At 36.1% G+C, this 16,275-nt stretch overlaps 1 long non-coding RNA gene across 1 annotated transcript; it reads right to left on the bottom strand.

Annotated features, from left to right (window-relative positions):
* Positions 1 to 3,250: 3,250 nt before the first annotated feature.
* LOC307185374 lies at positions 3,251 to 12,504 on the bottom strand. The gene is made up of 4 exons (XR_013828029.1): positions 12,397 to 12,504; positions 8,105 to 8,191; positions 7,466 to 7,590; positions 3,251 to 3,839 (listed from the first exon to the last, which is right to left on the bottom strand). It is a non-coding gene; the product is annotated as an uncharacterized lncRNA (long non-coding RNA).
* Between the last annotated feature and the right edge of the window lie 3,771 nt (positions 12,505 to 16,275).

The following is a 16,275-nucleotide window of genomic DNA, read 5'->3' as shown; positions in this document are numbered from 1 at the left end:
AAAATGCTCTTTTAATCTTTTGTTGTTGCCAAGGTTGACAGTATACTTGCCTATTCTTTCCAAGGACATTGAAAGCTGTGGTTAAACTTTGTCCAAACTTTTCTTTTTTTAATTCTCTAATGAAGTCTGATAGTAAAACAGATGAAAAGAATGTATCTGACTATGACCTTGGTGATTTTCTCCCTAATTTATATTTCCAATAATCTAATTATCTCCTCCCTTGCCCCAGTTGGCTGAAATTCTAGAATGAGAGATAGAATCTCTGTTTTCTGGAACTATCGCTCTATAGTCAGTAAATCTTCCTCCACCCTCCACCTCTTTTTCTACCACTTCTTTGCCCTCACTCATGATTCTCCCATCAGGACTCCATGTTCCCAACAGCCTCAGTGTCAGCAGCTGGGATCAAGGTCTCTTCTCCCATTGCCACTTCCAAACTATTCTTCTCCATCTCTGCTTAAACGATAATAATATATCTACTCCTAGGGAATGATGAACACAAGTTCAGGAAGGTGGTTTTCTTAGAGTGGGGTTGGCAAGTGAACTCCAGACTGCCTACTCAACATCCCAACTTTCATGTCAACTGTTCATGTTGACATGAACAAGCATAATACTCCTCCACAGATTCATTCTTACTTTCCAGATGTGGAACCAACTATCATTTAGTTGGTCAAGTCATTAAACCCAAGAAGCCTCCCTCAGACGCCAAATACAAAATGTTGTGTTTCCTTGCTGCCTTTGCTCCCTATAGATACCTTGAAGCCATCTGCTTTCTTCTATCTCCACAGCCTCTGCTAGTACAACCACTGTCATCTCTAGCCTCGTCAGGTGCAATATTTGCCTAACTGGTCTCTCCATTCTAATCCAGTACCACCACCCAACCTGCTCTCCATCCAGAGCCCAGAGTATTCTTTTCAAAATACTAATCTGATCATGCCACTGCATAAAAAGCTTTCAATGGCTCTAAAAGCTTGTAGGAAAAAAACCTCCCAAATCTTTAGCAAGGCCTTGCGTCATCCTATGTCTACAACACCGTTACCCTATGGGCTCCAGTCACAGTGGCCTTCTCTGTGGTCCTGGAACATGTTACATGCCTGTTCACCACAGGGTTGCTACACAGACTAGTCCTTCTGTCTGAAATACAAGAACATTTTCTCCCACTTCACCCTACCTTTCCCAGACCCCCAAACCCCAGTCCATCATCCCTCTGTTTCATCATGATTTTCTCTTCATCAACTCTTATGTTTCATTCAAATCTCAGATTCAATCACATCTTCAGAAAATCTTTGATTCCCACGGGTAGATGAGGTCTATTTCTTGTATGTTACAAGAAGTATGTTTTTCCCCCTAGAAGTATGTAATTTTATTAACTACTGTCTCCTCAAATCAACTGCAAGTTCCATGAGGTCAGAAATCATGCTTGGTTTTGCTAATTATTATATTCCTAGCAACTAGGCTAGTACTCAGGACATAGTAGGCTTTCAATTAAATGTGTTAAATTGTACAGCACAGTATATTCATTAACTTTTGCCTCATAACAAACAACCAAAAAAAAAATTAGTGGCATACAGCAATAAGCATTTTTTCTCACACTCATGGGTTTAATGGTAACCTAGTATAGACTCAGTTGGGTGACTCCACCTTAATCTCAACTGCACTTGCTTTAGGTTGAATATTGCACTCAGGTCTGCTTCATATGTCTTCCCCAGGACTGATCTCATGGCAAAGTCAGAAGCGCAGGATCCAAGCCAAACCACACAAACACACTTATGGCCTCTGCTCATGTCAGGTCCACTAGCATTCCTTGGCCAAAACAAACATCATGGCCAATCCCAACACTGATGGGGCAGAGAAATATATTCCACCCAGAAGGGGAAAGGGAGGGGAGTGAATATTTGCAGGGCAATAATTCAAACCATCATAGATAGTTAGAGAACTTACTGTAATTCAATTTATAAGGTGTTAGATGACATAAAGATGACATATTAATAAAGGTCAGTGTAATTCAGTGAAAATTTTTTTTAAAAGGGTAGGGCATCATAAAAGAAAAAAAGTTTTATGAAAGAAATTTCATTCCAGGTAGTCCTTGAATAATGAAAGCATTTGAACTTGTGGAGACAGAGGTACCTAGATATCTCAAGGGGCTGAAACAGCAAAAGTAAAGGCCTAGAGATAGGAATGTGTGAACGTATTTAACTATTAAAAGAGTAGGACACATAGAACCTGTAAGGCAGTAGACAGAGAAAATGCAAAGTGATTTTATTCAGCAGTGGACAGTCAGTAATGGCTTTTAAGCAGTGGAGCGACATGGTCAGGGCTGGGCTTTGGGACTATCAATTTGGCAGTAACACACTCATGAGACTTTTTGGAGGAAAAGAGATCGAATAGAGGAAGAACCATTAGTAAATTCTTAGAATGTCTGTGAAGGTGTGACAACTGCTTGATCCAGAAAAGTATCAGTAAGAAATTGGCAATTAGTTGACAGTGGAGAGTTAAAAGAGAAAAGCATCAAAGATACTTGGGATTTTTTAATTTAAGAGACTTGGAAAAGAGTAGTAAAGTTATCAGAAATCAAAAAGCTCTGGTAGAAGAAAAAATTTAGAGAAGATGAACAGTTTGCTTTTGATATATTTTTCTTGATGCCTCAGCATGAACATCCAGATGAAGATATCTGACAGGTGCGGAGATTAAAAGTGAGGCTAGGCTGAAGACAGATACTCGTTCATCCATTCAAGAACCGTGTATTACTATGATCATTTCATGGGCCACCCCATCTTGTCACCATTGTATTTCTGGTATCTAGCAGGTTCCTGGTTTAGTACAGGCTCTTGGAACATACTAATGGAATGAATGCCAGGCAATGGGCCTGCAAAGGTGAGGGAGATACAGACCATGCTCTCAGTAAGTTCGCAGACTAGATTTGAGCGTTATCATAGTAGAAGTTATGCTGAAGCTATGAGAAGAAATATAATTGCCTAGAATCCTTTACCCAACCCTAACTGCCCCAAAGTAAAATCTTGGTAAATATGAACATGCAGGGATGGAGGGGGAGAACAAGAAGGAAGCTGGAGCCATCGAAGGAGTAATTACAGAAAAGAAGGAAAGCAAAACAACCAAGTCTTATAGAAGCCATGTTAAGAGAAAACCACCTTAATGTCACAGAGGTGAGGATTAACAGAACTTCTAATAGGATAAAAAATACTAACATGTTATTAGACTTGGCAATAGCAGGCCCATGATGCTTTTTAGGAGTTGAACAGCAGGGGCAGAAACCAGATAGCAAGAACTTAAAGAAACAGTAAATGCTATATGAGTCAAGGCAGTAAGTTCAGTCTCAACTTTTAAAAAGAAATTTGGTAGTAGTTGGAAAAGAAGGAATAAAACAGTAGTTCAGGAGGTTCTCAATTATTGTACTAAAATAACTCACAACCATGCATGAATGACTAAAATCCTTTTTTTTTTTTTTTTGTTCCCTGTTCAGTTATTCTACAATCCACGCCAGGTAAATCCCTACGTCTAATCTTGTGACTTTCTTCCTCATAACATTTCCATTGGTCATTACCTCTTAAAGTCCTACATTAGATTTTTGCTTTGGTTAAGTGCCAAACCCGTATTTAAGGCATTTTCATCCAGGTCTTTTCCTTATAATATGTATTCTATACTCCCAAAATATTGAATAATTTTCTATCCACTCCTTCCATTAAAAAAAAATTATTCTCATGCAGGTAACTGTTCATACTCCTACTTACATTGCCTTATTCTTGTACTCTTGCTTTCCCCATAAGGCAACTGATCCATGAAGTCTTTGTTAGTCTCCTCAGGCCACTGTCTTTTTCTCATTTCTGAATAGAAAGATACAAATACCAAAATAGTGAACAGAGGCAAATAAGTATAGACACACAAACATTTTTAAAATAATAAACAGATGAGTTGAACAACTTCTATGTTAAAAAATTTAATCTAGATTAAATGGACAAATTATGTGCTCCACCAGAACATAAAATGCTGATATTTATGCAAGAAAATATAGATACCTCAAACGGATACATAACAATGCAGTTAATCTCAGACCCAGAGGGTTGCAGGTTAAGTTTAAGAAACTTCAATGAACAGGTAACCCTGTATTGTACTAGCTGTTCGCTAATTTCAAACATGGTTGGAGAAGGAGTTGTCTAACAGATTTTAGGATGCAAGTATAGCCTTGATTCCAAAATTTGTTTTGAACTATACAAAAAAAGAAGATTATAGGATCATTTCACTTATGAATATAGATGCCGAAGTTTTAAATAACATATTAGCCTACCAACTCCAGCAGTGTATTCTTAAACGACAATCAAGGAAAGGTTAACCCAGATTGAAAAAAAATGATTGAATAATGGAAAATTCTACCAATCGTAATTCACCAAATCAATGAATGCAAAGTGGATTATCACGTGATTTTTCCAATGATACAGGAAATATTTGAATATTTATTACTTAAAAACTAAAACAAAGAAAAACATTTCCTGAGACTAGGAATAGAAAACTTGGAACTTCCTTAATTTCATAAGGCCTGACCACCAAAATTCTATACCAGCATAAAAATAACATCTATTAGAGCAATTTCAATACATCAGCAAGTTTTATAAAATCAATCTGAAAAAGTGAAAGCTCTCCTCTCCACCAGCAATAACCAGCTACCAAATGGAGATCCATTCACAATAGCAACATGAAGTGGAATTAACCTTATAAGGAAAGTCCAAGAACTTTATGGAGTAGATGTTCATGGTGGGCTGACTTAACATCTATAATTTCAGTGTCATCTCAACCAAAATTCCAGTCAGATTTTTCAGACTTTTAAAAATCCTCCCCTCTGCATCACAATTATATATATGTACACTTGTCTTCTTTCCTCTCCTAAATCCTAAGTCATGTGAAGACAGTAATGTCTTCTCCATTTTTAAAATTCTTCGGCATGCCTAATAACACGGAGCCTGGAATGATAGGTGCTTAAAGAAATATATGTTGAAGAAAAAGGAGGAAAAAGACTGTGAAGGTACCCTTCCCATTTTTCATGATTTGTCCTAGGAAGAGTTCTTAAAAGAGGTATGTAAAGTAGACGTCAAGGTTGAAAGGCTTCTCAATTTCTTTTCTTTTCCTAAAGTTTTTATTACGATCGACTCTATCCTAAACTGTCTGAAGTTCTAATAAAGGTTTGGCATATTTATATTTATATATCACTGGATTTTAAAGAAATATTTCACTGACAGTTTCACATTGATTTCTAATCCAATTTCCCTTTGGATTCTCATGCACCAGCTATTTTCTTGTAATAGAAGCTTTGGGGAAATTATGTCATTTAAAAAAATTATTTATATTACTGTTCCTTCTCTTTTTCACAAAAAAACCCCCACATACCTCTACTTTGTTTCTAAATTACTTATCAGTGTCTCTTTAAATAGCATATGAATCAGGCAATGCATCTGGCAAATTACTAGCTTGTATAATGTCCAAATATTCCTCAATAGAAATAGAACCAGAATACTCACCAATTATCCAATGGTATGAAGATTGTGTCTATTTTATGAAAATTTTTAAATTCTCAGGAGATTTATGAGCCCTGAACCATAGATTCATAAATATTAGGCTCATAAATATTAGAACCTGAAACTGATCTCAATAATTAGATGAGGAAAGAGAGAGGTTAAGTTAGTTTCTCACAATCAAAAGAAGTTGGTGAAAGAAAACACAGCAGACACAATCAATCCATCAGCTATTCACTGACTGCCCATACCTTTTTGTTCTTATCATGACACTGTTATTCACGGCAGGGTAAATTTGAACAAAGTCATATAGAACAGCCAGACCTGAACGAAATTGTGAGGTCACGAATATTTTCCTTTCTTTCACAAATTTCTCTTCAGTGGAATACCAGTTCCTCACTTGGAACCATTACCTTGGAACCATTACTTAACCTCTGTGAGCTTGTTACCTTACATGTACCCTGGAGATAATGCCTATTCATAAAGATGTTGGAAAAATTACAGGACAAATGTAAGTCCTTGCTTCATAGTAGTTGATGAAGAGCATTTTTTTCTTCCTTCCTCTCTTTAAGACAATACGGTTTCTTAATCTCTTAAATTCTACTTCTATGAAAACAGGAAAAATAACTCAACCTAACTTACTTTTTGATGAAACTAATTTATATCATTTTCCAAAAATATTTGTTATTTTATTCTAAAATAAAAATTATGATGACTATATAAAAGAAATATTGGATGGGTCATTTATGTGAACTCCTTCTTTGTGTCTATATATCATACTGAAAAACATTTATTTATATCCTAAAATTTGACGTTAGCTTTATTACAAATTTCTGACAATCCAAAGGGAAGGTATGGTAGAAAGAGCACTAGATTAGGAGTGAGGAAAACTTGCCTCTAACTCTGGCTCTGCCATTATTAATCATGTCATTTGGGGTGAATCACTTAATCTCCCTGACTGCTCTTCTCCCCATCTGCAGACTCAAGGGGCTGAGCTAGGCGATTTCCGAGGTTCTTCACCCCAGAAGTGTCTCTGTTTCTCAGTGCTTTTACAGGTGCTCTAGTCCTTCTGAGATTTCATCTTTCCTCATATACTTGTAACTTATACAAAACTACCAAGGACCTTACCACTTCTCTGAGATTTGCTCTTGGAAATTGGAGATATAGCCTAAAAATTAATAATAAAGGAATATGAAAACATTATTATGTTTAGGCTATGCTTATGGTTACACAAATGCTCAGATATATGTAGAAGAATATTAATCTATTATCTCACCCTAATTGTTAGAATATCATAGCAGTTTCCCTCAGAATATGTGTCAGAAGTAAAAAGAACTTGAAGGGTAAGAGTACCTACTTTTTGCATTTAGAGAATGGAAAAGGCTAGGCCAATTGTCCAAGTTGATAGCATACGTAATTACAGTACTGCATCTCCAACTTGCACAAGATACTTGAGGTACCCTAAATTTTTTTTAATTCCCTAAGTATGGTTCTCTCTGAAGTCACACTTACCTTCTGCTAACCTAACTACAGTTATCTGAAGAGAACACTTTTCATTCATTTCATTCATTTACACACTGCCTCATCTATTCAAAAGCAATTTTTAAAAAATTGAATCCCTCCATTTATGCACTGGATTCCAACTCTTTTATCTACTCAAGGAAATTGCTGCAGCAACTCTTCCCTAACCCACATAAATTTGTCATCTTTCCTGAGTATTTCCCATCTGTATAAAAATGCTATAATTTTCTCCCATGAAAATATAAACCCCTCTGGACCTCACAGCCCCTCTAGCTTTTCTTCTCCTTATGAAAGAATTCCCCCAAAGAACTGCCTGTAGTTCTTCTCTCCAGTTATTCTCCTTCATTTTCTCCTGACTCCTACCCTAACCAGGCTTTTGCCACCACTGCTTTACCCAGATAGCTCATGCCAAGGTCAACAATTACCTTCGTGTTGTTAAATCCAACAGCCAGGTTTCGGTTCTCATTTTAGTTGACATATCAGCAGCACATGATGTAGATGATCACTTTCTTTTCCTGGAAACAGTTTCTTCAGTTAGCTTCCAGGATAACTGTTATAAAAACAATAATAATGACTCACACAAGCCAGCACTGTTCCATTTTGAAGTTCATCTGCATCTAGCATGACCCATCTGGTTTTCCATAAAGGTGAATACAGATGAATTCAACTGTGATATGATGAAGACTACTACCCCTCCATCTTGTGAGTCTCTTGTAGGAGTCCTGTAACTCCTCCTGGATGGAGTCCTGTGGTACTATGATTTACGACCTTAACTGAGAGGACAGGGTGGGAGTTAGGAGTTAGAGGGCAATTTCAGAGGCTTTCACTTGCTTAATTGTCTACCAAGGCAGTTACAGCACCTCCACCTCTTTTACTACATCATTGTTATCTCCAGCATGTTAGGACCAGATGCAGGTGTTATTGCCACTACGTTAAACCCTGAGTCATGAAAGCATCTCCACAGCAACAAACCCTTCCCTATCCAGTTTTATAGTTTGCCCCACTCCTAACATATACTATTCCCATACATGCTCTCCCAGTTCCTGTCCATGTTAGCCACATACTTTTTTAAGTAATAATCCACTTCCTCCAATCACGGAAACTGTACTTCTTTCTTCCTTTCACGCTAAGACTTGACCCCAGCTATTTGTCTAGAAACAATGAGAAAAGGTGTAAGCAGACCTTGAGGAGGGCAAGCATCAGCTTGGAAGTCCTCAGGTTAAATCTTTGCACAGCTTCCAGGCAATAGGAGCTGCTAGCCTGAGAGAAGGGCTGCTTCTGCTGAATTTTAGGGTTCCTGGAAACCTCATAATAGCGAATGCTGCATGCTACCACCACCCCAATTAGTATCAGCCATTGGGATCTTTATTTTATCTGACCCAGAAAATGATCACATTGCAGACTCTCATTCTAAAGGTCTTCTTTCTAGGACCACTTTTCATTCCAATTATTTTAGATTGGGTTTCCTAAAAAGCAGGCTCTGAGTCAAGGATTTGGATGCAAGTAACTTCCTTGGGAAGTAATTCTAGAAAGCATGTTAAGGGTGTAGGGAATTGTGAAAGAGAATGAAGGAAATCAAAGAAGCAGAATGTTAAAGTGCAGGTTTTCACAGTAAGCAACTGATATTCTCTGGAAAACTACAGAATACACCTCAGAATTTTCCCACCAAGGGGCAAAGAAGTTGAGGTATTTATCCACAACTCCTGACCGTCACTGTTGCTGGCTCAGAGGAGTTAACTCTCAGTCCCCTTCTGGACCATCCCCAGGCACAGGCCAAACAAACTCCCTCGGTCAATTAGGCAGAAATAGTGCATCTGTATAACCCATAGAAGCTGTAGGAGATCCAGGTAGGTCAAGGAAAAATGATGAGGTATTGACAGCACCTGCTACATACACTACCATATACTGAAAACCTGTCTCTCCTGCCTTAAAAAGAAGGTGCCAACTACATTTTTTAATACACACAAAAATAAATATTATTTTTAAAATGTTTATCCATTTCCTACCTAAAAATCTTGTTTTATTCCACTATTAATATGCACTCTGCAGATTGGAAAAGATTGTAATGAACAACCACTAAAGAATTATTTATGGATACAAGAGATAGACAGATATAGATATCATAATTATGGATATTTTATATAGATATGGATACAATTTATATATATATATAGTACTGTGTGTAATAGAGATGATGAATTGAAAGGAAGAAAGAATACATGCATGTGTAGGGAAACCAGCTGGGAGGCTATTATAATCTCCAGAGCATTAACCAAGGCAGTAACTATGGGTGGAATGGAGAAAGGGACACTTTTGAAAGATCTTAATGAGATGTAATTTATAGAACTCATTGACTGATAGAAAATGGGGATTAGATGAGTAGAGGAATCAAAATATAGTTAACATCTATTCCCACCTTTTAGATATGCAAGGAAAGTATTGCGTTGGCCAAAAAGTTCATTTGGATTTTTCTATAACATCTTACAAAAAACCCAGATGAACTTTTTGGCCAACTTAATACCTAATAGCAATCAAGTGAAAGAGAAATTATAGACATCCTCATAAAAATCTAGTAGAAATCCTCATACTGAATTTTAAACTAACTCCTCAGGTTATTTTGATACTTTCCAAAGTTTGAGAACCAAGGCCTAATAGGATACTACTAGAATTCCTTCTTAAGAGATTTGAGTGTCTTTAACCATCCTACAGGTATCAATACCCAGAATATCATCTATTTCAGGTGTTCAAAGTTTCTATATGGAAATGTACAAAGTCATATTAGTCATATCATAGACCCAAACAATTTAGCTGTACATCTATCAGACTTCCAGTAACTACCTTGACACTCATAGCCAAACGGTGTGTTAACCATTGTCGGACACCATTCTGAGCAGAAACTTCCAGCAAAAGGAGGTGAACTGGGAGAAACATTGAAAAACAAACAAACAAAAGATCCAAATAGCAAAATATAAATGCTTCCTACTCTGTTTGTAATAAGCACTGAGTGAATATCAACTGAGGCAGCTCCAGGACGAAGCAGGATGGAATCATGACTGGCCATTCTAACTTATTAATTGCCCTGTGTTAAACTCACAATATGGTACAATCTGGTTGCCATGTCACTAACACAAACCAGCTGTGACACATTCTTTCCACTTGAGAGACTGATTTAATGCACCATTCAACGGAAGACTGTATTTCTTTCAAATTTGCAAGAGGATTTCTTGTAACAAAAAGAGGCCAGTTTTTCTCCAGCTTCCTAATGACTGAAAAGGTTAAAAATCTCACCAAATTTCAGCAGAAATAAAAAGCATAGGTTTGGTATGAGAGGAGTTATTGAGGTTTTAGGGATAGTGATGGTAAAATATATATCCTGGAAAGATCTTCAAGAAAAGTGGAAACAAATGTTTATTTCTGACTGGTTTAGTACAACTTAATGCATTCAACAAATATATACAGAGTGTCTATTTTATATTTGACTGGCACTTTCTCTGAATGCTGGGGACATAGCATTGAATAAGATAAAGTGTGTCCTATGAAAACCACAGTGGTAAATATTTAACCACCAGCTCTCCAGAGGGAAACGTTCTGATCTGTAAACTTCACTGATTCCTACAGTGTAAATACTCTGATCATGGCCAATTTCAAGCTACTTACATGACATCACTGAGGAGCTGGGAAGTGATGTACACAATTGGCTTTCAGGAGCCAGTAGGAGCCAGCCCCAGCACACCTCTGGAGCATAGGGACAATGGGCTTTCTCAGAAAAAGGGGTGGTTGATTTATGTAGAACATATTAGTTCTGAAAAACACTATATCCCTTTATTGTATACTCTATCCTTCTCTTAGAGGTGCTCCAAACACAGCCCAATAAAAAGTCCCACAGTAAAGACTCATTCAGAATGATCTAGCCCGTGTTTCTCAAAATGATGTAACCACAGAGCTAGCTTGCCAGCCCGGTAATCTTTAAACTACATAATCAGCCCTTGAAGTTGGTGCATCTGACTGTGAAGGACTTAAATGTGAGGATCTCAAAATCCTCAGGACTGGCAGGGGCAGGTACAACTTAACGCAGCCAGAATGACATTTCCCAAAGTGACTGTGTACTCCAAATACATGGAAAATCTGCTCCAGACATCATTTGGTTCTCACCACCAAGACTTGTTTCAGTCACCATTTACATATCTATTTCTCAGTCATTCAGGGAATGGTCAGGTTACATCTTTGTTTGTGAATTCATAAATCCTTCATTTCCTTTTCCTAAATTCTTCCTTGTCATCCATTTAAGGCTGATAGGATAAAAAAAAATTAAAAGTCAAACCAAACCAGTAATTTTATTTGATAACAACTTGACATTAAAAATAACAGCAACCATAACTTAGGCTTCAAAAATATTGATTAAAAGACTATGATTGGATCAATAATTGAGACTTTTTTCCAACCAGCAGAGATAACTGAGAAATTGTGATAAATCACTTATACTTTTATGACAAACAAAATTATGGAGATACTTGAACATTGATTTTTTAAACTTCATATATTAAAAAAAAGAAAAAAAAAAAAACGCTGAGACCCAGAGCAATGACGTACACTAGAAAATATCTAGTAGTGATTTTGTGTTGCAGGCTTGGAACATGTATAATTCTGAAAACCCAAATTCTATCACATAATGTAGTTTTCCATTTGAGGCTTTAAGAAAATTCCAAAATGGTGAAAGCCTCTTGGAAAATAATATTTCTTTCTATCTATCTACCTACCTACCTATTTATCTGAGTTTTGTGGTGGGATCAAGATACTAAAAGACACAATATGTTTACATACACTCATGAAAATATTTCTAGACATTCTTAATAGGATTTTGGATATATTTAGCCTTTTTAGAAAAGTGTCCTAAATACCATTTAGGGAAATTGCAATGATTAAGCCTCAGACTCCAGAAAATGAGGTTTCAAGAACAACCTGGATAAATGATAAAACATGATGCTAAATCAAACAATATTTGAATTTAATTCAGTAAATTTTGACTAAGAACATGCTACGAAAGAGGGCCTGTGCATGACAAGGGGGAATCAGTCCTAGCTGTCAACAGTTCGCGTCTGTCAGAAGCTGAAGTGTTTTAAAATCTTTTGATGATAATTTGTCCAAGGGGAACATTGACAATGAAATAAACATTTGCTGCATAAAATAGAAGATCAAGTTAATAATCTAAAGTCATTTTAGTTAAATTAAAGACAATCCATACAAATCTGGCTTTATCAACAGGGATGAGTTTAAGCTGGAGAGTTAAATTATTGACTCCACTCACACAGTTTTTGTCAACTTATGAAATGAAATCGCTGCCTAGAACAAAACCTACCAAATATTGTAGAATGCTGACCTCACCCATCTTGGTAATGATAGTTATTCTGCAAAATCTTGTGAAGCAATTGATTGTGGCCTTCTTAAATTCTGTTTAAAAGGTTTCCTGTTGTGAAATAGATGAATTTGAATGAAACATTGCTCTTATGCTTTCTGACCATTATTTTTCCCATATAAAAGTGAAATTTTTTATCTACATCCTCTCTGGTTGCTAAGATACAATGTATCCTTAAGGTTGCTAATACTAGTAGCAACAACAGCTGTTGAATCTAATTTGCATTCAAATGAACAATTCACAACTATGTCCTTCAAGTCCCAGGGTGCTCCTGAAGGATTCTCTGTGCACCGATGCAGTAGTAGATGCAAGATGGAAATGAAGTCAATGGTAAATCTAAAAGCTGCATCAGTTAATGGATCAGTCACTCTATGAAGGGCTGCTGATATATTCACAACGCTTTTGAAAAAACAATCATCCCAAAGCTAATGTCAGATCTCCATGCCAGGCCATCTTCTTATATTTCAGGCTGTTCGAGGGTTAATTGCAGCACGACTAGAATTGACCTGAGTTATTTTACCACCTAATAGGGATACCAAAAATCCTTTATTCCTGGTCAAGGCAGGGAACATATGATTATAGTGTTGCCCTGTACCCATGCATCCAGGAAATTTCAGAGAAGTTTGGACCAACTTGTTGGCATTGTTTATTGGTAACAGTGCGACTGATGATTTGTACCTAATCTTCATGAAACCCCTGAAGGTCTCTGCCATTGGTGTTGCCAGTAGTGACAGACAGGTTTCAATCGCTAGAGAACATTCCCAGGACCCAAAGTGACAGTATTTTCCAATCTACAGTTTTCCAAGAAAAACGTACAATATAGCAACAGCATTAAAGTGCCACTGGTGCTCGTCACACAGCAAGACTATTGCTATGTGACCAGCAGATATAAGAAAGCATATTCCTTTTAGTGTTTTTGGCTCTGAAGTGGTTCTTGATCTGAGGGAACAATTGCATCCATCTAGCCTTTACAGAGGTAGAACAACTGGAACTCCTACTGGCCACTTTGAACTCCTAATATTAGTGAGACAGCTATGGACTGTGATGCATATTCTAACTTTAATCCTTATTTTAAAATTCTCCTTAATAATCACCTTTAAAGGAATCACCGTTTTTTTGTTTTTTTGGGTTTTTTTGTGTGTGGTACGCGGGCCTCTCACTGTTGTGGCCTCTCCCGTTGCGGAGCACAGGCTCCAGACGCGCAGGCTCAGTGGCCATGGCTCACGGGCTCAGCCGCTCCGCGGCATGTGCAATCTTCCCGGACCGGGGCACGAACCCGTGTCCCCTGCATCGGCAGGCTGACTCTCAACCGCTGCGCCACCAGGGAAGCCCCAAAGGAATCACAAATTATTATCTGCTTATCAAAAACTTAGAGACTATAAAAAATTCCACTGAACAAAATTGAAGTTACTCATAATCTTACAATTGAGAAATAACTATTAATACTTTGAGTCCTCCTTACCCCTTCCCTGCCAGATTTTCTCTTTGCTTTATTGAGAACTTGTACTGATAAGAATTTTGTATTCTGCTTTTCTTCAGGTAGCCTTTATAACATTAGCATAACACTTGATAATGTCATTTTACTGACTACATAATACTACACCATGAGGGTATCACATCATCATAAAAAGAGCTGTACAGTTGAAATTTTCATTTACTTTTATTTTTCTTCTTGCCAACTTAAAGACAAACACACAACATAAGAGTTGTGAGTTTAAGTTTTATTCAGGGTCTTACTGAGGACCATAGCCTGGAGACAGCTCTGAGGAACTGTCAGAGCTGTCTTAATTTCCAAAAAGATAATATCTATGTTTACACTCACAAAAACTGTACGAGTACTCTCTCTCTCTCTCTCTCTCTCTCTATATATATATATATACATATATGGATATATATAAAATTATGTGAGTAACACCTCAGAAACTTCCCAGTTTTTGACAACATATATTACATTTTTACAACTCTTGAATCTCCTTCTGGACTATTTTCTATCATTTTCACTCAATTATTTGGACTTTATATTTTCTAATGTTTGATAAATTTCACATAATTAGTGGGGTTTTTCCCAATTTTTAAGCCTCTCTCATCCTTTCATTTTTTCCTCAAGAATTTAGAATCCCTTCATCAAAATCTAAAAAGAAGTTGAAATTTTTACTAAACCCATAGCAATTGGTAGATAATTAACATCTTTATAATATTTCATTTTCTTATCCGGAAACACAGTATATTTCTTCATTTATTATAATTTTTATATCTCAGTTTTGCAGTTTTCTGTATATAAATTCAATAATTTCTATTTGATATAATTATTAAGAATGTAATGTTTCTGTTGCTGATGTGTATGTAATCTTATTTTTTACTATACTTTCCATCATTATTGATATGACTATAATCTCATATTCAGTCTTTTTTTAACTCATTAATTTTTACAGATTTTCAGCTGATAAAGTTTCTTAACTATCCAATCATAACTGCTGCATATAACCATTCAGTTCTGTTTTATGTTTTTTAGCATTGGAGAGAATTTCTAAAATACATTTAATAGTAAAAATGATTTGTCTAACCATAGAACTAAAATTTTTTTCTTGTTGATCTAGTCATGGATCAAATATATTCATCATGAGAATCTGTAGTTATCAGGTACAAGAATGCCAAATTTTGTAAGATGACATAATCATGGCCTTGAGGAAGGTCACAGCCTACTAGAGAATAGAGTAGCTTCCAAGGAAAACTCTAAAATGTATTCTATACACCTTTACATCAGCTGCAAACTTCAGTCACCAGAGAAAGGAGATAGCAAATGATCAAGAAATAGGCAGACAGAAATATTCTTGAGTCTATGGGCTAAAAATCAATCAATATAGCTTATTACATTTACTGAGTTCAAGACAATTGTTTTTTAAAATTATTGCTTTAGTGAATTTTAAAATGCATAATTTTAATTTTTAAAGAGAGGAACAAATTTTTTTTTTTTTACTCATTTTTAACTCGGGTCAAGGCATGGACAGTACAGTGAAGAGTCTAACAAAACCTAGGTGTGGCAAAGAAGAAATTTCTTCCCTATAAAAGTACCACACCATGATTCAACCTTTCTGAAATCCTAGGGGCCTTTGGAATTTAGTTTCTTAAATTTAAAGATTATTGGTCAACGTGAATTATTTCCAATTTTTTGAGTTTGTTCCTACCATGTGTGGATTTATAGCGGAGATTAGAGAAAACATATAAAAGTAACTAGTAGAATTTCTGGCCCAAGGAAAATTCATAATACATATTAGTTTCCCATTACTGTGGTGTGTGTGTGTGTATGTGTGTGTGTGTGACTTGAATTAAACTTTTAGTTTTACTAAACTTGGACTCATTTTATGGTGGAAATAATCTATAATTTTTCCAAAAATGACTTGTGAATTTTTTACCATCAGCTGTTAAGAATTCTAATTTTGGTAGTTATCAAGCAAACTATAACTTTTGGTGCACAGCAACCAATTTTTATTTGTCACAGAATGCAAAATTAAAACACCAGATCCCTTATAGAAATATATGCAAAATAAAGTTGATGTAAAGATTAATACATTTTCTTTTAAATTCCATGTATAGTTTATTTCTATTATACCTAAAATTGGGATTTTCTAAATTTAAAATAATCTCGAAAGCTCTTCTGGGGTTCTTATATTTGCCATATATGCACCTCTATTTGGATTGAATTGACTCAAGGGAAATGGATGGGTGGATAGGTAGATAGATAGATGATAGATAGATAACAAAGAAGGAAGAGAACAGAGAAAATTTTCCATGATACGTTTATAAATAAAAACTGTTGCTTCT

The sequence above is a fragment of the Stenella coeruleoalba genome (genome assembly GCF_951394435.1).
Source record: "Stenella coeruleoalba genome assembly, chromosome: 4".
NCBI lineage: Eukaryota > Metazoa > Chordata > Mammalia > Artiodactyla > Delphinidae > Stenella > Stenella coeruleoalba.
Note: the sequence above shows the minus strand (reverse complement) of the source record. Positions and strands in the feature narration are given on the sequence as shown.